This window comes from Myotis lucifugus, unplaced genomic scaffold (genome assembly GCF_000147115.1).
Source record: "Myotis lucifugus unplaced genomic scaffold, Myoluc2.0 scaffold_26, whole genome shotgun sequence".
In the NCBI taxonomy this organism is placed as follows: domain Eukaryota; kingdom Metazoa; phylum Chordata; class Mammalia; order Chiroptera; family Vespertilionidae; genus Myotis; species Myotis lucifugus.
Window position 1 is genome coordinate 3,164,960 of NW_005871074.1, and position 26,532 is coordinate 3,191,491.

Sequence of the window (26,532 nt, forward strand, 5' to 3'; positions counted from 1 at the left end):
AGAATTTTTTTGTCCTTGACAATAAAACTTAAGTGGCTGCCATGGTGTCAGGCTTGTGTCAAAATTTCAAGTGTTTGGGGAAAAGTGAACTGACTATTCACATACAGAAAATGACAAATGGTAGCATAGGAAACAAGGGTGTGTATTAAAGGCCAGAGGCATGAATCCATAAACTAAGCCAACTCATTCTCTTAACCTAAGTCTCTATTGTTAAAAATCAGCTCAAGATGTGCAATTATAAACTTGATGATTTTTAAATTAGGGGAATTGATCAATTTCTTCATTTTTCCCATTTAACTGACAAGCATGACTCATTTGCTGTTGAGATAATGGCAAAAATTAGGAATTTGACCCAAATAGTGTCTTGAAGGTGCACTATACCCTTAACAAAGAAAACAAACCCACTTGAGACTTTCAAAAGTACATTTTACTTACCAGCCCATCAAGCTAAGCAGTGGATGATAGAGATAAAGATGGCTAATGAAGAGTGAAATAAGGATGATGTTGTACAAGAGTGAAAAATAAACTTATTTATGAAAAAAAGCTAAAGTCTCACACTTTTGCTTTCTCCTGAATCCTATTGTTATAAATATCTCATGAGATTAAATTTTTTCATAGGTCTATATTTACTGTTCTGTAAAATGGCTAGAGAGGCATTTTGTCCATTTTTCTACCATTTATCTTTTCTTACTGAATCATAGATCATATCTATATATTATGGATCTTAACAAATAGTTATATGTGCAGACCTACAACAGTAACCTTAGCAAAGTTAAATATATTTTTCTGAACCTCAGTTTTCTCATTGTAAAATGGAAGAATATTATTAAGTGAAGAAATAAATATACACAGTATGAGCTTGTTGAAAGGGAAATGAGGTAATATAAGTAAAATATCTAGTACAGTTCTTAGAATATAGACTCGCCCCCAAATTGTCTGCTCCAATTATCTAGATGGCCCCATTCTAGATGTTTTAATTAACTAATCAAAGTGTATAGTTCAAGAGGCTTTAACACGTGAGAAAGGTGACGCACAACATCAGAATTATTAAATAAAATCTGCAACATTAAAAGACAAAATGTTCTTTTTTAAAGCACCCAACTTTGTGTTGAACTCTAGCCAAACCAAACTAATTCTATTCATGAGTAATATATTAGCATAGAATTCACTTGTGGCTTATCTCACAAGGCAAAACTACTGACTGCTGGGCAGTTCTCTCAGGCTCACCATCAGTCTAATGTTAATCCCTTTGAATTATGGAGGCCATGACCACACTGTGTACCCTTTTTGAGTTTGTTTTGTTTTTGTTTTGTTTTTTTAGTTAAATGCCATAATTAGTAGAAAGACACCCTAAGTAGGTTCCACTCTGACACCTCTCCAGCCCTCTTGGCTACCATATGTTTCTCTGAGCTAAGAAATTACAGTATTAAACATAATTGTTCTCTCTGTGGTCAAAATAACAGTTTACTCCAAATGAACTCCCAACAATTATGTTACCCCATTTCCCCCAGAATTTTAAAAGTATTAGTTCTAAGAATTCAAATATTCAAAACATTTCAGAGCACACTCTATGAGGCAAGTCTTTGTTTGCCCTTAAAAAAACTGACCATCTAGTTGAATAGTCAGGTATAATTTAAAAATTTTATTTTATTTTGTTTTATTAATTTTAGAGAGGAAGGGAGAGGGAAAGAGAGATAGAAACATCAATGATGAGAGAGAATCATTGATTGGCTGCCTCCTGCATGCCCCTTACTGGTGATAGAGCCTGCAACCAGGACATGTGCCCTGACCTGGAATCAAACCAGTGACCTCCTGGTTCATGACTCGATGCTCAACCACTGAGCAGCACCAGCCAGGCCAGGTATAATTTTTTAAAATCAATAATATACAGGGGTGGGCAAACGTAGGTTTATAGTTCTAATACAAATAAACAATATGATAATTAATAAATAATAACACAATAATAAACTCTCTTTTGTGTATTTATAACTGCAAACCCATGTTTGCCCACCCCTGTATATATATAGCATAATACTGTATCTTTTACATAAATGCAGACTTGGTATTCAAATAAAGTAAAATTCAAATAATGTTGCTATTTGGTCATAAAGCTCCTATTATATTTAAGGAAAGCATTCATTGACAGTTTGACAGATTATCATATTTCACTCCCTAATAGTATCAGCTAAAAATTCAGAAGACTTATAGAGCAAGGGCACAGCTCTGTCGGAAACCAGAATTCAAACTGAGCCAAAATGGACTTCCTGATATCATAGGGTGAGTCTTGCAACACAGTCTCCCAATCACTAAGCATTAAAATGATTTTTAAATTTTCTAAAGAGAAGGTCAAAGCATTATTCTCAGGATGAAAATTATATTCTACCTTGGAAGAGTTAGTTTTTAAAATAATCCAGAAATAATTAACTTGGAGATGATAATATCTTAACTAGATTTATTAAACTATGGGATCTAGTGTCATACAAAGAAAGTGATCACCCCTAGGAAATTTTATGGAAGTATCAAAGAATGATTAAAAACATTGTGTGGAATCTTCAAGGAGTTTTAACTCTATACTGGCCTCCGGCTTCCTACTGATGTACTCTTCTGCTTTCATTTCTTGTTGATTCCATTTACTTTACTACGAATGATAGTTTGTGAGGGCTCCATTCAGGTGTATGCTATCATAATTGTGCTATGAAAAACACAATCTGTAAGTGAAGGAAAACGGTCTTGATGGAGCACAACACTTACAACTCATAAACTACTACTTTGCTCCTAATAGTTCTGTTTTTTAATTGAGGGTAGGGTGGGGGTATACTTTCTGGAAAACTTAAATGAGCCTCACAGAAACATTGGGAATTCCCAACACTGTAGATAAAACAACAAACGCAAACTCTATAGCCAAAAGCAAATAGAGTAAGGAGGATAGAGAAGCCTGGCACGAAGGTTAGGAGGAGGGGAGGGATGAATGTGCCAGACAGAAAAAGCACATGTAAAGTAGCAGAGATAAAAGGATGAATGAGCACCGCATGTGCAAGGACCTGGAAGAAGTGCAGGAAGGCCAAATCGTAAGATCGGAGAGAATGGCTTGTGTTGAGATGGGACCTTGCATGGCTTTTTAAGTTTTAGGCAAGAATGTAGACTTACTCCAGTGGCAAAGAAAACCATTGAGGATGTTAAGCAGGATATGGCATAATTAGTTTCATTGTTATATTGTTGCTTAACATAAAAACAATATAAATTTAATATAGTTATACCCCACTATATCCATTTCCAATAGAAGAAACCAACTATCTCTGGAGTTTCATTTGAAATCCTACCTCAGATTAAGGAACATTTCCCCCCACATCTACTGGGAGTTTGGTCCTGCACCATCTCATCAGGAGAGGAGATCTGGGAAGCAGGTAACTTTATTTTTTAATGCTTGTTTTGAAGTAGTTGTGTTTAGTTAATTTTAGCAGCACTGTTTATAACAGGGATAATTTCATTTTATTGTTCCCTTTGTGATGTCAATTTGTTTAGTGAATGTGATATTGTTTGCATTGTTTTTATTTTCTTGGGATTTTAATTAAGTTTGATTACTAAACACTGAATATCATATATGCAGGTTCTAATAGTGAGCATATTCTTAAATGTAAAAAACAATAGTTATAAAAGAAATTAACAAGAGCAGGCACACAGCCACATTATAGAGAAATTAATGCAGAGAAAGTTGTCTACTAGTGTATGTTAAGACAATGTTTTCCTAATGTTAACCATTGAGATAATTAATTATGGAATAATTGGGTTTATTTGATAGGATTTGTCATTTTAGTTTAAAATGGATGTCCATTTTGGGTTTCAGTACTGCGGAGAAATGTCACTTAAAAATATGTTTATTGTTGAGATTACACAGGCTGCTTTGGAGAAATTTTATCAGGGAAAAGGCAGATGGGAAGAGTGAATGTCCCTTTGCCAAGGTTTCTCAACAGCCATTTGAACCAGATAATTGACACTTTGAACCAGATAATTCTTTGTTGTGTCTGGGGACTCTCCTATGCATTGTAAAATGTTTAGCAGCATCCCAGGTTTCTACCTGCTAAATGCCAGTAGCACCCCGGCCCCAGTTGTGATCATCACAACTGTCGTCAGACAATGCCAAATGTGCCCTGGCTTCTGAGAACACTGCCTTGGACCAGAAAATGATGAATGCAGTAGCTGCACTAGGTGGCTCAGCCAGATGGGGTGGCAGCAGGAATGGAGAAGAGTAGCGTAGGTTGAGAAATATTTGGGAGGGAAAAGCATGGGATAGGTGACAGATAGGAAGTGGGAGATGTTAGAGGAAAAAGGAAATGAGGTTGAGGACCAGATCTGTAACATGACCAACTGCATGGCGCCATCTATCGGGTTAAAGAATAAGAGGAGGTATAGGATTGCGGGTGTTGATGAAAAATTTAAAATTTTCATGTTGATTGCATTATAAATTTTGCAATGTTTCTTAAAAAGTTTCCCAAAACGTTTTAAAATTCAAAAATCCTTAGCATGGCTTCTAAAACTCTTCCCAATCTGAACCTCTGCCTTCTTTTTCTGGTGTGTTTCTATGTAGCTTTTAGGCTTCCTTTCCATGTATTGACATGTACCGTGGGCTTCCTTAGAATGAACCTTCGACCATTTCTTGAAAACATCACACACTTTAAAATATTTATCTTGTTCAAGCTATTTCTGCGAACTGGAATTCCCTTTCTTCTCCCTTCCATGGAGTGAAATCCATTTATCTTCTTCAAATCCAGTTCAAATGCCCAATCCTCTGTGAATTCCCTTATCCTGTCTGTCAGAAATTAGTAATTCTTTCCACCGTGCTTCCTTGGCCCCGACATAAACATTTTTATTGCAGCACTTAACACCGCCTGACCTAGATTGAAGCAACTTTGTGTGTCATCCTAGTAAATTATGAGCATCTTGAGGGATAGAAATTGACTGGTTCACCTTCCTAAGTGTTCCATGAAACCTAGCAAATTCTCTGAACAGATAGGCTTTTGGTAGATGTTGCAGAATTAAAATCAACATCTGAAGAAACAAAGAAGCCACTGGGCTGGTCTCAACCAGAGACTTACAGGCTTGCTCACTTGCTGAAGGACACTAGTAGCTTTCTTGTTATAAGTTGCCTCCTTGGCCTCCGTCTCCTGTTCAGTTTTCACACGCCACTGTGACATCATATCAGCTTCTGCCCCACCCCATCCTCATTACAGTATCTTAATATTCTAATTATATCTTTAGGTATTCTTCATATAAGGTACCGCAAAACCTTTCTCAAATTACCTTTCTCCAGGTATTTGGCCACAGAGGTTTATTTCATTTGAGATCTCTGTTCAATGTGGCTCACACAAGTGGATAACAAACGGCGAGGTCCAAAGTTCTGCAAGCTACTTAGGGACTCAGAAATGGAAACAGCCAGATATCGTGTGCCTACTGGTGTGGCCCGATCAGAAGCACACAGACCCACCTGTGTAGTATTCTTGCCCAAAAAGTTGAATTTGAATCAAATTGATAATCTGGACAAACTAAGTCCTATTATAGAAAACACAGGGGACAACAGATCAAGTTAAATAACATTACAAAGAGAACAAAGGAAGAACAAAATGGGGTAAATTCTAGGACCATCGATTTAATGTTTATAACAGCAATGGGAAAATGTTGGGGAGGGGGGAGTGTATTTTTTTAAATAGTGTAAGAAGTTAGAAAGCAGTGTCAAAGAAAGAGAAAACATGAGAGCCTCTAGCAGGACCCGCCTACAGGGAAATGGGTGGCTATAAGGTGCCCTGGAAATAAAAACAAACCAAAACACTTGTGTACTGGTAACTCCTTGACTCCGTGACCCTGCTTTCCTGAGCTGTGACCTCTACCAGAGAAAAGTGACGTGATCACTAAATTTTCCCTGGCCTTGCCACGACCCTTGGGCAGTTCTGCCAGACATTCTGTACTTGGGTTTAGTTTCCTTCAAAATTGAGACTGTCACAATAGCTAGCGGAATAAGAGGAAATGGGCTTTTTGGTGCAGCCGTCTGATTGAAATGACCTTCCTCCAAACAGGTGACACCTCCAGCAATGAGCTCAGTTAGAGTAAATGAACTAGAGCCTAGCTCGCTGTTAAGAAGCCAAAAACAGCTCTCCTGACTTGCCTCATTATCTCAGTGTGTCACAGAGGAGTTCAGAAAAAGAAACAAAAAGAGGGGCCAAAGAGGGCTCCTCCCCAAAATGTCCCCCATTGTGACATCCCCCATGTAATGTCTTCCTTATCATTGCCAGCTCCTTGCTTTTATCATGATTTACCTGGGTGCCAATGCATCTAGTTATAGGAGAGCAATCCCATTCTTTAAAAAAAGGTAAAAAAATAAAGAGCCTGGCCTAGTCTGGTTCAATAAATCTATAATAATAAAAGCATAATATGCTAATTAGATCAGATGTCCTTCCGGATGACTTTCCAGACAAAGGTGGGGCTGCGAGGGAAGGCTGGGTCCCGGGTGCCAGAGGGAAGCTGGTGCCAGCAGCCGGGGGAAGGAAGGCCTACTCTTGCATGAATTTTGTGCATCAGGCCTCTAGTAAATTAAAAAAAAAAACTGAGGGAGCATTGCTCTTTGTTCTCCCCGCCTTCATCTTTCCACCTTCAGATGACACTGAGGGAAGAGGAAGTATCTTCCCTGTGCTTTCAAGTAAGCGCAGAAGAAATGTATTCAGCTAAAGCCACAGAATGCTGTGATGTGGTAGAAAGAGCAGTCGCCTCAGGGTTTTGCCACTAGAGGGACCCGGGGTGAGCAACTTCTCTGAAGTACAGCCATATGGGAAATCATGCAGCCTGTCTCATGTGGAAATGGGGTAATGGATATAATGGCTCTTTATAGACTCTCAAGCTCTCCCTGGATGTTAAGAATCGCTACTATAAGGTTCGTTGCCTCCCAGAATATTAAATGGCAATCATGAAGTTGCATTTGAAAAAGAGACTCCTTTTCTTGACCATGTACTAGATAGAAAGTCAAATCCCTATCAGGCTAGCAGTCAAAATTCTTAAAATAGAGAACATTTCTGGTATGCAGATTTCACAAATTTGTCAACAATTGAATAAAATAACCTATCATATTGGTGAGCAGAATGTATTTGCTGTTCTTTTGGAGTCTTTGTGGATTGTTGCTTCTCTGAAAGATAAAAGGTACATACTCATTTTCTTAATCAAATGAAAAAATACTGAACCCTATTAAATATGCCAGCATTTGCACTCTTATCAGTAAATTAGGACCCTAATATTTTTATTGTAATAGCACCTGTTGCTAAGCGTTATCAATCAAGTGAAAATGAAAGTCATGCTATCCAATACGTATGAAAACCCACTCTTTTTCTTCTATTATTCCTAATTGCATTCTCCTCTGACATCATCATCATCATCATCATCATCATCATCATCATAGTAATAATAATATCTGGCATACATTAAGCACATATGTGTAGACAGTATTCTGTTTTCCGCACATTAAATTATTTGTATTATATATTAACTGTAAACAGTTTTCATATCTATTTGCATTAACTTGCGATAACTTGATCGTTACCACCTTGTTTATCTACATCTCAATTCTGAGGGTGACTGTGAGATGTTCTTACCGACTATCAAAGTGGAGTTTTCTATTCTGTAAGATAAGCAATTAAATGCCCTTGAAATCTCCAATAACTTTGAATGAATGTGGAAGGTAGAGATTTTATGATTGTTGAATACAGAAGAAAACTTAATAAACACTAGATTGAAGGCATGAATTAGAATATAATAACTAATACATTCATTATTTACTATGTTGCAGATACTGAGATAAATGGTCTACATGTGTTTATTTGACTTAGTCCTCACAACTTTGAAACATACCCTGCAATTGCTTTCTTGTTGCAGGCGAGTAATTGAGACTTAGAGGTTAAGTAACTCAGCCAAGTTTCCGTCTATTAGGTGGAGCAATTAGGGGTTAAATCCAGGTTATCTAACTCTAAACCCATGCCTTTAAATACTGCAGGGCCCTTTGGATAAGTCGTTTTGCTGTCATATTTCTTAACTAGTCACTTTTCTGAACTTTTTTTTTTTAGAGCAAACGTTCTTCACCATGACTCCTGATAAAATCCAATTCCTAGCTCTGTGGGCAGCCATTCACTCCATTTCTGTTCCTGCTGGCATCTGTAAATTAGCCACTGGTAATTATCTGTGTAGGAAGCAGCAGGCAGTGTACAGAACAATGTAACTGTTGGTCAGATTCCAATGTGGGAATTGAGTGTTCTTGAGTCATAAATCAGCCGACCATGGCCCAACTTGAGGATGTATTTGCTCAAGCTTTAAAAAATAGACTTAACTGCCATAGCTGTGGGCAAATACAACTTCATATACCTGAAACAGTAAATCTTCAGTCTGCTAGAGAGAACAGGTGTTCACACCTTGCCCTCAAAGACAACTGGTTCCCACTGTGTTTGACCAGATGGTGATACAATTTTAGGGCATCTGTCCTCGCTTGAGGATGTCTTGTCTTCAGTAACAAAAGTCATATACAGAGACTAGAGAAATAACTTTAATTCAAAAGTTAAGATTTAGATTCAGTAGCAGGAGAATAACTTCCTAAGAGGCCCAAAATTTCAGAGTTGTGTGTGTGTGTTTTTACATGCCAATACTGTGGGGCACTCATTATAATTTATTTTAATCAGTGTCGTTCTTTAGGGGAACTGGAACACATGGGAGGAATGAAACTAAAATGACCCAAGAGAATAGATAATCTTGGGCTTAAACCAGGGGTTGGCAAACTACAGCCTGTTGGCCAATTCCCCTGCCACCTGCTTTTTAAATAAAATGTTATTGGAATTCAGCCACTTCCATTTGTTTCCATTTAGTCTATGGCTGCTTTCATGCTACCAGAGCAGAGCTGAGTAGTTGCAGCAGAAATCATATGACACGTAAAGCCTAATATACTTATTATTTGGCCCTTGCTAGAAAAAGTTTGCTGACCACTGGCTTAAGGCATGGTGAATTGAAAATCTTAATGTACTTACTTCTTTGGAAGTTTCTTACAAGAACATATCTCTAAATGAAAAAGCAGATGTGCTCATCAGCTTACCTATTTTTTCTCATTTGAGAAACCACACCCTAGCAATCTAGTATCAGCTCCTCTAACATCACTTCCATTAGCAGATGGTTATTGTGATGTTCCTTAACATCAAAATGGCTCAGTCCTCCTGATAGAGGGATCTCATGATAAGAAACTGTACTTAATGAAATAAGATGGAAAGGGAAAGTATGGGCACTGTGGACAACACTATCGAAGGCACTGAAGACATACTTTATTTCACAGCTATTCCTAAGCCTGGTCATGTTATTTTCTTACAAAGTGTGTCAAAAATAGAAGACCATGTAAACAAAGCCTAGAGTTCTAAAAGTGAAGAACAGAAAACATTACAGCTGATCCTTTGGTCTAAATAGAGCTGGAGGACAGATTCAAAGAAATAGCACCTAACGAAAGTAAATCAAAGAAGTAACTTTTAACATAAGGGAACCAGATACTGCGAGAAATGATGGTTATAATTTTCTACCGAGGATCTAGTCTTCCTTTGGACTGGTGTATTTCAAAATACCTGTATCTCCTATTCCTGAATAATGTGGGGATTCCACTGAGAAAGCATCAACATTAATTAGAGTGATAGATCATTAAGGAAAACCTAATTAATGTTTTAACTTCAAAACAGTGAGACTCTTGAAATTCTAAAATTAAAAAGTCCCCTGAAGTACAAATTGGTATTGCACACTCTATGAAGCTGGTGAACTGAAATGACTCATTTAGGTAATGAGTGAGCACAGCTGACGGTCCAGCTCCCACATCTCAAAATAGCGTTATATTTCTCTATTCACCTTCTAGATGAAGCAACATTCATAAAGTGATTATAAAAATGGTGCCTTAAGGAAAACCACCTGCTAGTGATCATGATAGAAGAGAAAAAACACACACGAGGAAGGCTAAGAAAATGAAAGTCCTAAAGCCACAAAAGTGAAAGTTTATGGATACTTTATAGGTACATGTAGTGGTAGTTGTGAATGTAAGCTTTTCGAAGTTCTACTAGCTATGCTCCCTGTCAGGGAGGGAGCGGGGCAGGATGGGTATAAAGACCAGAAGAAATCTAGTCATGATATTGTACATCCTGGGACTTGCTGTGTGTCATTGGTTCAACATATTGAAGAAATAAGCAGTGTGTTTTGTATGCCTTCATGGTAGAGGAGAGCATACATGAATACCTGTTAGATTTTAGAGGGAATTAACCATAAACCAAGTGCAGAGAGCGGGGGCAAGTGCTGCACTTTGGTCAAATTGAAAGGATTCAGCACATTTGACAGCCAGCAAATACTGGTAGAAAAAATAGCATGAAAGCTCTGAGGGAAAAATAGCAAGGCAGTGAAATGAATTGTCCTTCTGAAAGATCAAATGAGCAAATATCTGGAAATTATTCAATAGAGAATCAAGCAAGAAACTCCAAAAAACTATTTGGCATCCTCAGTAAAATATTTAAATTTTCCACTATAAAATAAGAGAGTCCTATTATATGGAGAAAAAGGGTCAGAATTAAAAATAAATGTGATGAGATGGATATGAGTCCATGGGGGTTTAGGATCCACTCTCAGAATTCACTGGAACATATTATCTGCTCACCAATTTTCAGAATTTATTTTTATTACTATTATTTTCAGATCTTTTGATGAAAACATGTATGCATTTTGTGGGTGTAGACTAACGAATGGGTCATAGGCTATTTGTATATTCAATGTTAGTAGATTCTGTCAAACAATTTCCAAAGCAGTCATACCACCTTATACTTCCATCAGCAGTGTATGAGAATTCCAATTGCCACCTATCCACCCACCCCATCCTTGACAACACTTACCCTCTACAATCTTTTTCAATGTAGCCATTCTACTATATGTGTGTATATGTAAATGTCATATCATGATTTTAATTTGCATTTCCCTGATGGCTAGTAATTTGACCACCATTTCCTATGTTTCTTACCATTTGATAAGCTCTTTTGGGTTCATATATTTTAGCTATTGTCTATTGATAATTCTGCCTTTTCCTTATTAATTTGTAGCATTCTTACATATTATGAATAAAAGTCCCACCTGAGGCTTGCCCAATCAGTTTCTTAATCATTCTTTTGATGAACACATTCTTAATTTTAATATGGTCTAATTTATCAACTTTTCCTTTATCGTGGCCTTTTTGTGTACTATTATGTGCACCATTAAGAATCTATCCTAAATTCCCTCCTCACAGATTATAAAAAGTCTCCTATTTTTTCTAAGCAATTTATTGTTTTACTTCTCATGGCAAGATCTGCAATTCATCTGGAATTTATTTCTGTGCAACAGGTTAGGTAAGTGTCAAGATCCATTTTTCTCTATTGATATGCAATTAAACGAATGTCATTTATTTGCACTTCAATGGAGTACCTTTGCCTATCACAATGGTCAATGATATGTGAGTCACAATTGAATCTTTATGATGTTGCGTCTCCCTATCCACTGGTTCTGACCAAAGGCTAATCCTTGTAGAACCAGAGCACACTTAGTGCAATCTTCAAATCAGGGAGGGAGTTTATGAAAGCCATGTGGCAAATGGAGTTATGACCTAAGTCCCCACATGATTAGTCCAATGGAATGCTAAATCTATTCCGGGGATATTTTTCTAGTTTCTGTGTGTATGTTTGGAATAGATATATTCAGATAGAATATCCACATTTGGCTCCTTGACCCACTGAGTAAGAATAATTATGCTAAGGGCCAAGTTAAAGTCCCTGGATTGACCTTTCCCTACCAAAATAGGAAACCAAAAGTAATACTATATCCTTTTGGGAAATTCTGAGTTTAGTGCTTGCTTCAGCAGCACATTTACTAAAATTGGAAAATTCTGAGTTTAATGCTACAAAGAATAACTTGAAAGATACAGGGTTGGTGATTGTTTTAACTCACCATTTGGTCTAGTCCAGAAAACAACAGGGTCTTGGAAGATAGAACTGAATCATTGCTTACTTTTATTGGAGCTGCTGTTCCAGATTTGGTCTCTTCATTGTGATAGATCAACAAACCCCATTTTATCTAGTAGCTGATATTATTCTGAGAAATGCTTTTTATTTAACCCTCCAAGTAAAAATAAAATACCAGAAGCATTTTGCTTTCATTTGAATAACTTTTCAAAATTTTGACAGTGTTATTTCACCTCTCCACAACTGATTGCTTTACCATCCCTAGTAACATTTCATTGGTTTACTATGTTGATATCATGCTGATGGAACCTAGTGAACAGGAAGTAAGCAGGTACCAGATACATGCTGGTCAGTAACTGGGAAATAAATCCAATTCAGAGGCGATTTCAATAAAGTTTCTGGGAGTTTAGTGGTCTGAGCCATACTAGGTTATCTCCTCCAACATGAAAAATAAGTTGCTGCCCATTAATCTCACCAATGCAGCATTAACCAATTTTTGTGATTCACTTGGATTTTATGGAAAACATAACTTACCTGGGTGGGCTACACTGGTTTATTTAGTGAGTGACTCAAAAGTCTATCAAACATGAGTGGGCGAGGAACAAGAGCAGGCTCTCTAACTGTCCAGATGCAGAGCAACTCTTTCACTTGAGCTTTGGATCCAACAAATTCAAGTTCTCAAATGTGCACAGTCAACCACTCTACTGTGTGAAGATTGTAGCAAATCCCAGTGGGAAACACAGCAAAAGCCTATAGAGCTTTAATAAATATTCTTTTGATGAAAACTTTGAGGTAGCTGCTAGACCTTAGGAGAGAGTTCATGCTTGACCTTGAAACATCAAGTAAACATGCAACTGGAGTGACTTATCCTAGATTGGATATTATTATCTGATCCCCTAAGCCAGGGGTGGGCAACATTTTTGTGAGTGTGTGCCAAAACCAGCAAAATCTCTGACTCAATATTCTTCTGCGTGCCAACCCTAATTTTTTGAGAACATGTTACGCCTACTTGATATCTCTTAAGGTGTACGTATGTGAAGAACCTTGAAGAAATAATAAAATTCATTCGAGCGACAAAAACACAGTATATGATGATGAAAAATACATTTATTTTTTAATGTATACATGTACACTGATAGTCCGACAGAAAACTTTATGACTCCGTTTGATATTATCAGTGGGACTTTTGCTGCTGCATCACTGATGACAGAGCTTTTATTTACATCAGGTTTATATTTCGTGACTTTCAGAAATATGCACGAGCTACTACTTTCATCTGTCAGGCTACTCCTATTATGAGACTTAACAAAATTCATCACTGAGAACAAAGATTCACAAGCGTATGTGGATGAAACCAAAACACTGGTCGGATCTAGGAAGGCAGGGAGAGTTAAGGCAGAGGCATAGAAATTGCTCTTCCCCTCTCTCGTCAATCCATGTCTATGGTCTTTAAGATAACTTCTTTTGTTATGTAAAATTATTTATTTATCTAAGATGCACCTACACTGAATTTATCTGAAAAATAAAAAAGTCGATATTAAGAAAAAAATTGTAAATGGAAGATTATAAGAGAGGGTTTCGTGTGCCAGCAAAAGTTACTGGCGTGCCATGTTTGGCACGCGTGCCAGGGGTTGCCCACCCCTGCCCTAAGCCATAAAGACTAGAGTGCTCAAGAGTATTCTACAATCAAGTGAAAGAGGTCTAAATAGGATTGAATCCAATTAGACATTAAGGCACAAAATGTATGAGTTTGCTTTCTCTTCCCAGTGTACTTACTCATACTGTTCTAACATGTTGCCATCAACACATATTTATGACTTCATAAGGAGGTCCCTACATTAAGTTGATAGAGAAGGAACATATTTTTTCCTGGTTTACAAATAGCTCTGAATTATATGAGTAAGTCAGACCTTCCAAGAACATTGAGTTGCCAACTCTGTTGAGTTGGAAAGATTGCCCGAGGTATGAATCTTTCTCAATTCATGAGAAATGGCTGATGGTTTTGGCCAGATGGTGAGGGACATCTAGTTGGGAAGTGTACATAAAAAGGAGGTTTGGAGAGAAGTTTGTGGGTACAGAGTGTAGATTATTTGTATCCCAATAAACTGCTAATCCAAAGGCCCCTTCTGTGGATATCTCTCTCAAAGAGGACCTTAATATAGAATAGTTATTATGAAAAGCTCAATAAGGAAAACAAAGTATAGAAAAAAGTAAATTGTACATAAATTTTTAAAAAACATTTAAGGAGTACATGATAAATATATAAGACAGATGAAATAAATTTTTCTCATATATATAGTATATATATTTTATGTATATATATTTATATATATTTTATGTCTCTTAAATCAGACCCTCTCTATTTTTAAATCTCTGAGGTTTAGGTCTTATTTCTCACATGGGATTGGGGATGTGGTCAGACTGTATAATATAGAAACTTTAAGGTGACCTTCCCACCTGTCTCTAGCTCCGTGACTCAATTTCATCCTTCCGGTACCTGTGCTGTCAAATCCTGAAGAGGTCTAAATTCTCATCAGCAACACTTTGTTTCCATCTTCCTCTATTATGCTTTCAGTCTTCCAAAAATGTGTTGACATCTCCTATCCATTGTTACCTTCCTCCTATTCTATAAAACCTTATGGTTTTACTTATTTTACCATCAATTCGGTGAGAACTGGGAATGACAGAAAGATAAATTAATGTCTTCAACCCATCATTTAACAGCACGTCCATCCTTACCTTTTTAATCATATCCTTCTAGCAAAGGTACCATTTCTGTACAGTTCTTTTCCAAGCTCCCCATATTCCTGCTTGTTCCCTTTCTAGTCCATGTGGTCCACTCCCATCTCCATTCTTCTCTCATCCTGCCAATCTTGATCTCCTATTAATCTTTTTCTGTGGAAAATGTTCTGGACTTCAGATTCTAATAAATAGATTAGACAAGGTAAAATTGAGTATGTTTTGAATTTGATGGTGGTTCTCTGAAAAACAAAAACAAAAACAAAGCCACCTGGCTCTTTCCCATCAAGAGAGGTTGCTTAGTCCTATGGAGAAAGTCTGCTTTGGTTGCCAGCCCATCTCTTGTATAGGGCTTCCAGTCAGCTTACTAGTCCTGGAATGTTGAAGTCTCCATAGTAACTACTTCCATGGTTTCTCACTTTTTGCACTTTAGCCATTTAATAGAATATTGAAGACTGCAAACTTTTCTGTAATTCTCTCTGAAATTTCTTTCTGCTTCAGGACAGTATACTAATCCCATCAGACATTAAGCTTGAGTTTCTAAAAGGTTCTTTGGACATGCACACTGCCTAGTACCTACATATTTACATATATTCTCTATCTGAACTCAGTCCCCAGGCGTTCTCATCTAGTGTATGGCTTTAAATACCATCTCTATACTGCTGGCTTACATATTTATTTTAAAATTCTTGCCTCAAGATGTGTATATGCCACTGTCTACTCCACATCTCTACTTAGCTGTCTAGTAGGTAACTCTTAACATGATCAAAACTAAGCCCCCAATTTTAGTATATTTCCTCCAACCTATTTCTCTTATAATATTCCCATCTGAATAAATGGCAACTTCATCTTTTCAATTGCCCAAGCCAAATATCTTAGTCTAATGAATAAAGACAATCTGATAGATACAGGTAAGGACTTGGATATGGATATGGAAATAGATAGATAGATGATAGATAGATAGATGGATAGATAATGGAATACTATTCAGTCAAAAAAAGAAGACAATCCTATCATGTGTGAGGGGCATTTTGATAAGTGAAATAAGTCAAAGAGAGAAAGACAAATATACTGTATGATCTCACTTATATGTAGAATAAAAACACTCAGATCAGATTTGTGGTTGCCAGAGGTGGGAGCTGAAGGGTGGGGAACTTGGGTGAAGGTTTTAAAATATATAGACTTTCAGTTAAACAAAGTAAATTCTGAGGATGTAATGTACAACATGACGACTCACTTCCCAGGTGTGACTAAAGTTAAGAATACTATATTGTATATTTGAAAATTGCTAAGCAAGTAGATCTTAAAAGTTCTCATCAACAAAAAAGAAATGTAACTATGTGAGGTATTGGATGTTAACTAAATTTGTGGTAATCATTTCACAATATATACACATTAAACCACAATGTTATATGTGAAACATCTATATATATAAATGTCTAAGCGACCATTACGACCAAAAGGTCGGAATGACTGGTCGACCAGTCGCTATGACGCTCACTGACCACCAGGGGCCAGACGCTTAATGCAGGAGCTGCCCCCTGGTGGTCAGTGCACTCCTGAAGCCAACCTCCTGTGGCCAGCCAACCTCCCAGGGTCCTTCCCCCTGGCTGGCTGGCCGCCCGATAGGCCTTGATCGCCGGCCAGACCAAGGGACCCCACCCATGCACAATTTCATGCATTGGACCTCTAGTATCTCAATAAAATGGAAAAAAAACACATTTAAATATAAAATACATATCTTGGAGTCAATCTATACTACTCTTTTTCTCTCACACACCATAATAAATGTATTAGCAAATTCTGTTGGTTTTATACTCAAAATATATCCACACCTGACTTCCTCCACCACTACTATTTCAAGTCGCTATCATCTCTCCCTCAAAATATGTTGAAAGCCTCTTAACTGACCTCCTTGCTTCTATTCTTGCCTCGATGCAGTATATTCTCAACAGAGTATCCAAAAACAATTCTTCTAAGATTTAAGTATATCATGTTACTTCCCTACTCAAAGCTTTCATTGGCTCCCCATTTACTCAAGTCTACAAACCACAGTTAGCCTTGGCCACCCACCCCCTACTACTCTACCCTCTTTCCTACTCTCCTCCAGCCTGGCCTCCTTATTATTTCTTACCAAGTATAATGCTTCCTTTATACTTGCTATCCCCTCAATCTAGAGTGCTCTTCCCCAGGACATAGGACAATTTCTGAAGCTTCCACTTGGTCTTCCCCATATGTTAGCTCTTAACCTGTAAGCCAAAAACCAATGTCATAGTGCTACCAGCTTCCAAGTATGTTTATTCCAATGAGACCTTTCTTTTTTTTCCAAATAAAAAAAGCATTTAGAGCTAGACATTTTCCTCAAAACATTGCTTTACTTGCATCTTATAACTTTGCTGTGTTTTGTTTTCATTACCATTCAATTTGAAATATTTCCTACATTCTATTATTATTTAATATTTGACCCATGGATTACTTACAAGTGTGTCCATTCTAATTAAGTATTTGAGAAATGGGGAAATGACCACTAAGTGATTTCAGGAGCTTCTGTGAGCTAGACTTGTCCAGGACTCCATTCCAGAATGTCCCTTCCTGCTCTAGCGGTGTGGCTCAGTTGATTGGAGCCTCTTCCTGTACACCCAAAAGTCATGGGTTTGATTATCGATCAGGGGACACACCCAGGTTATGGGTTTGCTTCCCCGTTGGGGTGTGTATGGGAAGCAACCAATTGATGTTTCTCTCCCACATCAATGTTTCTCTCTCTCCCTTTTCCTTCCTCTCTCTCTAAGGAAAAAAAAATGTCCCTTTTCTGTTGCACCTAAACAGCACCACCCAGCACCCTTCCAAGTCCCAAACAACAAAAGCCTCTACAAAGTGGATTTTTATGACTTGGGCTTATGTCTTATGGTTTCTCTATACCTCTTTATAAAAAGGAAGGAGTGATGGCACCAATCTAACACCACAGAGCAGGCCTTGAGAATCAATCACTCTATGACAATTGAATCTTCGAGTATAAATACTACATCAAGGTCAATTATAATTAGGAGTATTTTTCAGATATGATTATGAGATTGGAAGTTAACGGTATTTGCATTTGAGAATATATTCATAAATATAACAACTTAATACTTGAAAACTTAAAACTGAAATGAAAGTTAACACACAACAGTATTGGCAGTGTTTGATGGCAGGAGTACATTCCACACTTAGATGTAAGGTGAAGGCTAGTGGGAAAGGACACTAAGTATAGGAAGTGGGAACAGGGAAGTGGTCAAGGGGAAGCTCAGAGTGGGCCCTCAAAAGAACAGACTTCAGGCAGCAACAGAGGGAGTGGTAGTCCTTGCCACTAGGGAATTACTTGAAATACTTGATATGGGTCTGGGCTCTCTGTGGTCACATAGGACAGGATCTTGAGTCTTTAAAAAAATGAATTTTAAAATGCCGTTTTCAATGTTGCACTATTCACAAACATTTTTAAAAGATGTGTGTGGGAAACCGTTTATTGTCTTCACTATCTGATAAGCATAGACAGAGAACCCCCTGAAGGCTGGGTGCCTTGGAAGCCCTAGCAAAGGTCGGAGCTAGGCGCCACCTCTGTTTGTCCAGACAGTGGTAGCTGAAGCAACTTTCCCCATCTATTATTATGTAAATCCTTGCTGATGGGCTAGTCTGCCTGTTGCAGGGGGTCGCCTGCCTAAGGGCTATGCTATGGGTGTATCCCAGATCAATAAAAGCTTGGTGAGGCCTGAGCACTGGTGGAAGTCCTTCTTCCTGAGTTGGACTTACTCTCCTGGTCCCCCAATATTTCCAAATTATCTCCTGTATTTTCTCTTTCATTTGTGTGCGGCTCCGCTTCCAGGTCCTGAACCCTGATCCACGCGGGATGTGGAGGGAAACACACTCAACAGATATGTTGTTATTGATTTTAGAGACAAAGACAGAGGGAGAGAGAAACGTTGACGTAAGAGAGAAACATTGATTGGTTGTCTCCCGCATGTACCCTGTGGATCAAACCCGCAACTGGGGTATGTGCCTTGACCATGAATTAAACTGGCAACCTTTTGGTTCATGGGACAACACTCAACCAACTGAGCCACGCTGGCCAGGACATGAGTCTTTTTAAATTTTTTAGTAACAAAGTAGTCAGTGATCCCAAAATGCTGGAGAAGGTGAGATATATGAAACTATGCTTTCTGTCTATGAATTTTAATATAATAAATCTTCATTAATGGACCACTATCCTAGTTTGAATACTTACATTGCAAAGTAGGCATTAATATATCCATTTTATGATGAGAAAACTCTAAGAATCAAATGATTAAACTTATTTTAAAAAGGAAAGGAATTAACTGTGAGTTTAATTCTGTTTTGTCTGATGTCAATTCCTAAAATATTCTCATTACAATACACTGTTCTGATGGTGCAGCTCACCATGGAAAGGTCATAAACTACATCTAATTTCAATTTTTCAAGACCTAATGCTATTATCAGAAGTAATGACCAGTGATAAGATGGAAGATACCTAGCTCCAAGAAATGTCAGATAATATATTGTTCTCGAGAGATTTTTTTTAACGGAGCTTAAAACTGTTTTTCCCTATACACACCACTATTTTTTACAAAGAAATTATATTTAGTGTTAGCTATTTTACTTAGATTTTTGTGCCCTTGCAGAAAACGTTTGGGGATAAAATTTAAAATGCGGAAAAGTTTTGATAATTTATGACTAAAAGAGAACAGAATATTTGAAAAAAGTTGCAAAGACTATGACTTTTTTTTCCTAATTCAAACAAAACTTTCATAAGCCAGTGTGACTAGAAATATATACCCTCCCCCCATCATTAACATTTTTTCCTTTTCTTGAACATGAAAACTAAACTTAACTTAAAGTTCTGGGTTTGGGTTTTTGAGGCTGGTAGCCTCTTTCATGATGACTGCCTGACCAATCAAGCACAGAAATAATGGCCTCAATAATTAGTTAATTGCGACACACTCAGGGAATAGCAGGGCAATTGAAACGCTTCTCTCTCATTCTGAGGGTGAAGCATGCTGACTGCACTTCTAATTAGCCAATTAAAGGTGCATTCTCCTCATTGAGCATTTTACGCTCACTAGGAATTTTATTTCCAAATGCTGAATGAGAAATGAGTTCAACCAGTAGTTTCTGTATTCCCTAAGGTCAGCTTATTTTCTAAGTTCTCACTTAAATTCTAAAATGGGTAAAGAGTTAAATATTTTCAAAAATAAATCATAAAAAAACAAAAGACAATACAAATAAATATTACACTTCTGGATGGCAAAGAAATAGTTTAAAACAGAAGAATATGTGTAAGAAAAGCCTGACCGATCTGACAAAACAAGCTTTATTTATTTTTTGCCCTTTTATCCCAACATATTAAAAACATATTCATGTACATTAGAAGGTAGCTGAGGAATGAGATTCACATATATGAATGAATAGAAACATTTCAAGATAATCTATGACTAAATGTCAAACTAAGTATTGTTATCATACTGACTATGATTATCACAAAAGACAGGCCCATAAGGAATGAAGGGTCAAAGAAAACCTTATAGTGAAGATGGAAATTGAGTACAGTCTTTGGAGTTGTATATAAGTTGGATAGGCAGAAGAAGTGAATGCAAAAGGGGATTGCTATGAATGAAGGCAGTGTGAAAGGAGTATATAGCATGTATGGGGCACTGTAGTATAACAAGAACATAGGATGCATGTGGATATAGTGTGGTCCAGTAGAAAGAGCACTGAGCTGAGTACCATTACACCTCCTGAATTCAAACCCCATTCTACCTCAATTTCTTTGAGGGCAGTCACAGAGGTGGCTGATATGTACTAGTAAGAGATGGTAAAGTATCTTGAGGCTAGCAGTAGTATAGAGCCATTATCACTACTGCCTATGAAGGAGCAAGGAAAGAGAATGGTTTTGAGAAACCAGAGAAAGCTGTGGTATGAGCTGTAACCATATTTCCTCTGTGCTTTGTGACAGGAAGCTGGGGTCTTCATTTCTGAACTTCAGTAGGGAAAACAGCTACTGTCAACCTGTGGACAGGAAGGAAGCTTGGGAATAAGCCCCCCTCTTCTGCCCTGTAATTTCCTCTTTTTCTCCCCCATTGACTTAACACAACTGGGAGCTAGAGGACAAAGAAAATCAGTTTACATGGTCCATGGAGGCCAACTGCCCAGGATGCACAGAAAGGTGGACAAGGATGGAGAATGGATTTGGAGAGCAGTGGAAATATCCAGAACAACACACATTAGTTAGATAACCTTTAGCAAAACACTTACCCACTTGGATATTTACTAGTATTCTTCCCATCTATCCTATATAATAAAAGGCTAATAAGCAAATTGACCAAATGGTGGAATGACCGGTTGCTATGATGTGCACTGACCACCAGGGGGCAGACGCTTAATGCAGAAGCTGCCCCCTGGTGGTCAGTGAGCTCCCACAGGGGAGTGCTGCTCAGCCAGAAGCAGGGCTCATGGCTCGCAAGCGCAGCGGCGGTGGTGGCAGCGCTAAGGATGTCCGACTGCCCCCGGAATGCTAGAGGGCACAGGCTGGGCTGAGGGACCCCCCCCCCCAAGCGCATGAATTTCATGCACCAGGCCTCTAGTATTATTATAAAATACGAGTATAACAGTTATACTGGGGAAAAGCAAGAGGCAAAGTTAAGGATAAAAAGTTTAACCATATACTATTTTTTAAGAACCTAAAACATCTGAAAGTTGTGGGGTAACTATTGCCATACAAAGAGCAGCTTCAACGATAGTTTAGATTTTATAATCTCTGTTTCCTTTTGCCCTGTGAGATATTTTACGTGACAGCTTATTCCTTGAACTTAAGAATGGATCTGGAGAATATTATGCTAAATGAAACAAGCCAGTTAGAGAAAGACAAGTATCATATAATTTCATTTATATGTAGAATCTAATGAACAAAGTAAACTAACAAAGTGGAGACAGATTCATGGATACAGAGAACAGATTGACAGCTGCCAGAGGAGAAGGGGTAGGTAGCTGGGTGAGAAGGTGAAGGGATTAAGCAAAGAAAAAAAAGAAAGACTCATGGACATAGACATCATGCCATGGAACTTGCTGGAAAGCTACTCATGAGGGTGGTGCACTGGGAAGTAATTTATCAGGGGGAGGTGCCCACAAGAAGTCCCACAGAAACTTACTATTGTTGAACACTGCTGAGTGTCCCACATGCTTCTGGCCAGTGTGGACTGCAAGTGCAAGACCAGAAGAGCCTAAATACTTTCCTCCCTCCCTCCCTCCCTCCCTCCCTCCTTTCCTTCTCCTCTAACCCCATCTCTCTACCATCTTTCCTCTCTCTCTTTTATCCTGGTGACTCTGTACTCCTTTATCCATAGGTAGTTTATTCAGAAGGCTCGGGACGCTTCTGTGAGTCCGTGGCAGTTTGTTTATCACTTTCCTATAAAGATATTAAAACACCTGTTTCAACTATGAAAAGCAGAGTTGTTTGTAGTTAGTCCTCGTACTATCAGCTGACAGCAAATAAGACTGAAAAATAGACAGCATAATGTATTGCATTAGGAGATTGTCTCTCTCTCTGTGTACTTTGGATCTTGTTTTCTTATTTGAAGTTATACATAAAAAGCAGTATTTCTGCACTGACATTTCCATAAGTGAAAAGAACACAAAGCCAGGAGACACTGTACCTAGATTCTATCATCATTATTCAAATTGGAATTTATTAATTTTTTAATAAAATCTTTTGAGTGTTTACTTTGTGCCAGCCACTGTGCTAGGGCTGGATATTTGTATCCTACATAGGACGTTATTCTCCTCAGCTACCTCATGGTCCTGAAAATGAAACACAATGTCCCATTGTAAAGAGTCCTCATAAAAATCGAATTAGATAATGGATTGTAAGCCTTTTGAAAAAGATAAGAAACCCGACTCTATACTAATATCGATATCACAGTCATCACAAAACCAGGACGGCAATTAACTTACCGTGTCTTTTATTCCTTGGCATCTGGGCTAAGGGAAAGATTGTAAGTGATTCAGGTAAGACGGGAGCATCTGCATTCCTAAAGAATGTTTCCCGTAAATTGACAAGCATTAAAATTAACCTGTGAAGTTAATTTCGGTGTCTGACAGGGATGGCTTTTGGCTTTATGCAGTTATGTTCTTGACCAGATGAGGTCTTCCTTTTATTAGTTTATGAGTCATAGGGCAAGCATGGGTGCTGCACTGTGAATACTAAATCAGGGTTAAGGAAGTGAAGTTGCTTCTGGCTTTGCAAAAAACACACCTTTGTGGTGTATCTTCTTTGGTTGTTTATTGTGAATGATGGCTGCTCAGGGGGCAGCCAATCTCTCAAATTCTTTTCTGAGGCTTTGGCTTCCAGAGTTCTGACAGGGTGCTGGATCTCCTTCATTAGTTCTTGCTTCTCTTTTCTCTCTCCTCTCTCTCCCTCTCTCTCTTTTTTAATCACAATCTCACCAGCTCTCCAGGAGGATTGCGTCATCCACAGCTTTGGGTGCTGGGTAACTGCTCATGTCCTTCCCACTGCCTTCCACCAAGGAGAAGGGTGACAGATTGCTGGCTGAGAGTGTCAGGATGGCTGTTGGCTAATGATTGCTATAAATTCTGATAATAATAGCAATCATAAATAATATAAAGCAATAGCACTACAGCAGCTGGTATTTATGCTGCTCAGACTCTTATTTACAAAATTTAAAAAATTTTCCAAGACTTGTAAGAATTTGGGGTCATAGAATGCCACTTGGCCACAGGAGTTGACACGTGACAATGCGAGGGGTTTCTGGAAGGGCAGACAGAAAGACAGGGACCACTCCCCTGGATAGGTGCCCATCCTACATCAGAACTGCATGAGTGAGAAATAAATCTTGGTGGCGTTAGGCCACTGAGATTTTGTTTGTTAATTAGTGTAGCATAAACTATCCGGACTGATATGTACCGCTCATATGTCACTCATATCTCTGCTGTTAATATTTCTCATAAGCTAAGCACCAAAAACCCCATAGCCAAGTTAATTCTAATAAATAACAGTTGTCATTCATTGTGCTTTTATCAAGATAGTTGTGTTTTGAGATGTTTGTGTCAGTAACTTTTAGAAGCTTCAGGGTAATTACACAAATTTTAAATTCTAATTAAGATGTTGTTACACAGAAAATTGCAGCTGCCCCAACTCCCATCCAAAGTTTATCCCTAAAAATTTTACGTAAGAGTAAATCTACATACAAAAATCTTGACCAATCATATTGATCGTGAAGCATGACTTAGAGGGTTTGTATGTTTAGCAAGCATAAAACATACAGATATTAGTTGGTTATGTTATGTATTATAAATGCTATACAGTATTTATAATCTAAATCAGGTTTTTGTATATATAGGAAAAACTAAACATGTGTGTATTAATTTTTAGATCAACTATGAGCACAAAACTTATCTCTGCACCTATTGAGTGAACCCATGTCATCATGTGGTCACCAGAGGTGGGAAAAAAGAGGATTCCTTCCTTTATATTTCATTGAGGGGAGCATGGCACTGGGCCTTACCAATTCTGTACACAGTGAACTGGGAGAATTTCCTGAAAATGGGAGAAGAAGGTGCCTTCACAACAAAGCTAGACAGTAAACAATAAAAAGTGCAAATAAATTATCATTTTGATTAGCAAACCAGAATACCTGTGAAAAGCGTAGATTCCCTAGCATAGCAAATGGAGGAACAACACTGCCTAATTGAGTATCATGCAGTGAATATATAAAGGTAGTATTACAATATAAGATAAATATATATATTTTTAAATTTAAGGTTAGCAGTGGAATTTTTTTTCAAATGAAATCTTTTAGAGGTCTCTGATACATCAAATAGAATAGTTCTGGTGAAGCAGGTGTGGGACCAGAATTCTGCTGTTTAATACCATCCTTTCCCAATTCCCAGTGGTCATTTAAGACTAGGACTCTTGGACCATGGTTTCAAAACTACTCATCAGGATGGTGATTTTGAATCAGACCTTGGATTTCTGATGTGTTGCGTCATTTAACTCTCTGTCTTCTTACCACCCTCCCCCACCCCACTTACATTGGATGAAACTAAAACAGAAAGAGAATAAAGCAAATGTCAAAAATCCCAAAACAAAAAATGAAAAACTGGCGTTCTCTTCTATTCCATATGGCAGTGGACCAAAAAAAAAAAAAAAAAAAAAAAAGAAAAGAAGAACCCTAAGTAAAAGCAACTTTCATTGAGGTTGCAAGTAAGATAGGATCTTCTCTGTCGCATGTTAACTGTGATTTGTGTTTATAATATGTGATATGATGAAAGATCAGGCTTCACTGCATTTTATAGAGAGCAGCAACTTCAGGTCCGGGTACTGGGCTTGACATCACCCAGTGATTATGTCATTTCTGGCAAACTCCACTCAGATGTGCTTTGAATGATTTCGTTGTTCTTCTCTTTGCTGAGCTGATGTGTACTCCACCTCAGGCACCAATCCCAATCAAGTTACTGACCCACTTAGAGATCAGCATCCTCTGCAGTCAGGGGAAGTTTAAGAGATATTTTCAGTCTCTTCATCCATCCTGACCCCACTCTTCTAGAGGAAGAGTGAAAATGAGAAGCTGAGGAAAGGAGGCAAGGAGATGCTGATGCCGAGGAGCAGGAGGAGGTGGAAGGCCCTGGTAAGCTATTAGTCGTCTCGAGATGGACAGCTACAAAGATGTATTTCAGATTCTCTTTCTGGCCAAGAATGTCCCTTTCAGCTGAAACAAGTATCAGGCAAATTTGCTGCAGGGTTACCTAGGAAACCTCTCCAGTATTGCCATTCAGCTGCTTCTCAGGTCACAGTGTGAGTTCTCCGTTCAGAGACAGGGGCTCAGGTACTTCTTAGACCCTATGGATCTTTCAGTCCAACCAAAGACAGCACACTACCAGGTTTCACCTGCCTCCTTTCTGCTCCTGAAAACTTGAGACCAGGACTTGGGTGCAGGTAGTTGAGTTGGGAGATGACCCCAGGAAACACAAGTGAGGAAATGGCAATGTGAGGGAGAGAAGGTGACACCCAACACGGGTATATTAATAAATGGGTTACCACTGTGGGCCCTCAAGAATGTGTGTGTCCCAGGACTGGGAGGCTGGGGCACTGATCCACGAACTTCTGCCCCCCATTGGTTGAAGGTTGCCTCCAGCTGTGTTAGTCCCACAGTTCTGGTTATAACCGAGTGCAGCAGGTCTAGGTCTCTTGGTGCCAGAGAAAGCCCTCTGGCTGAGAAGAGAGACCCAGGAGCTAAACAGAGGTAGGAAGTTGTCTGCAGGTCAGCAATTGTCTACCCTTATCAGTAGGTGAACTCAGTTGGGTCAGAGGATATGGTCTGAGGCATTAACAGTGACTACAGCCTTGTATTTAGAATAGGGCCTAGTATTATCCTCTCAATAATAGGGGATCAAGAAATACTTATAAAATGAAACATTATAAAATGTTTTGTTTTTGTTTGTTTTGTTAACCCTCACCTGAGGATATTTTTCCATTGAATTTTAGAGAGAGTGGAAGGGAGAGGGAGAGATGGAAATAGAAAAATCGTTGGTTGCCTCAGCACACAGTCCTTGGTTTCCGGGATTGAGCCTGCAAACAAGGTACATGCCTTTGACTGAAATCGAACCCAGGACCCTTCAGTCTGAGGGCCGATGCTCTATCCACTGAGCCAAACTGGCTAGAGCAACAATATAAAATGTTTTAATCTAGAATGAAGAAGTTTAAAAC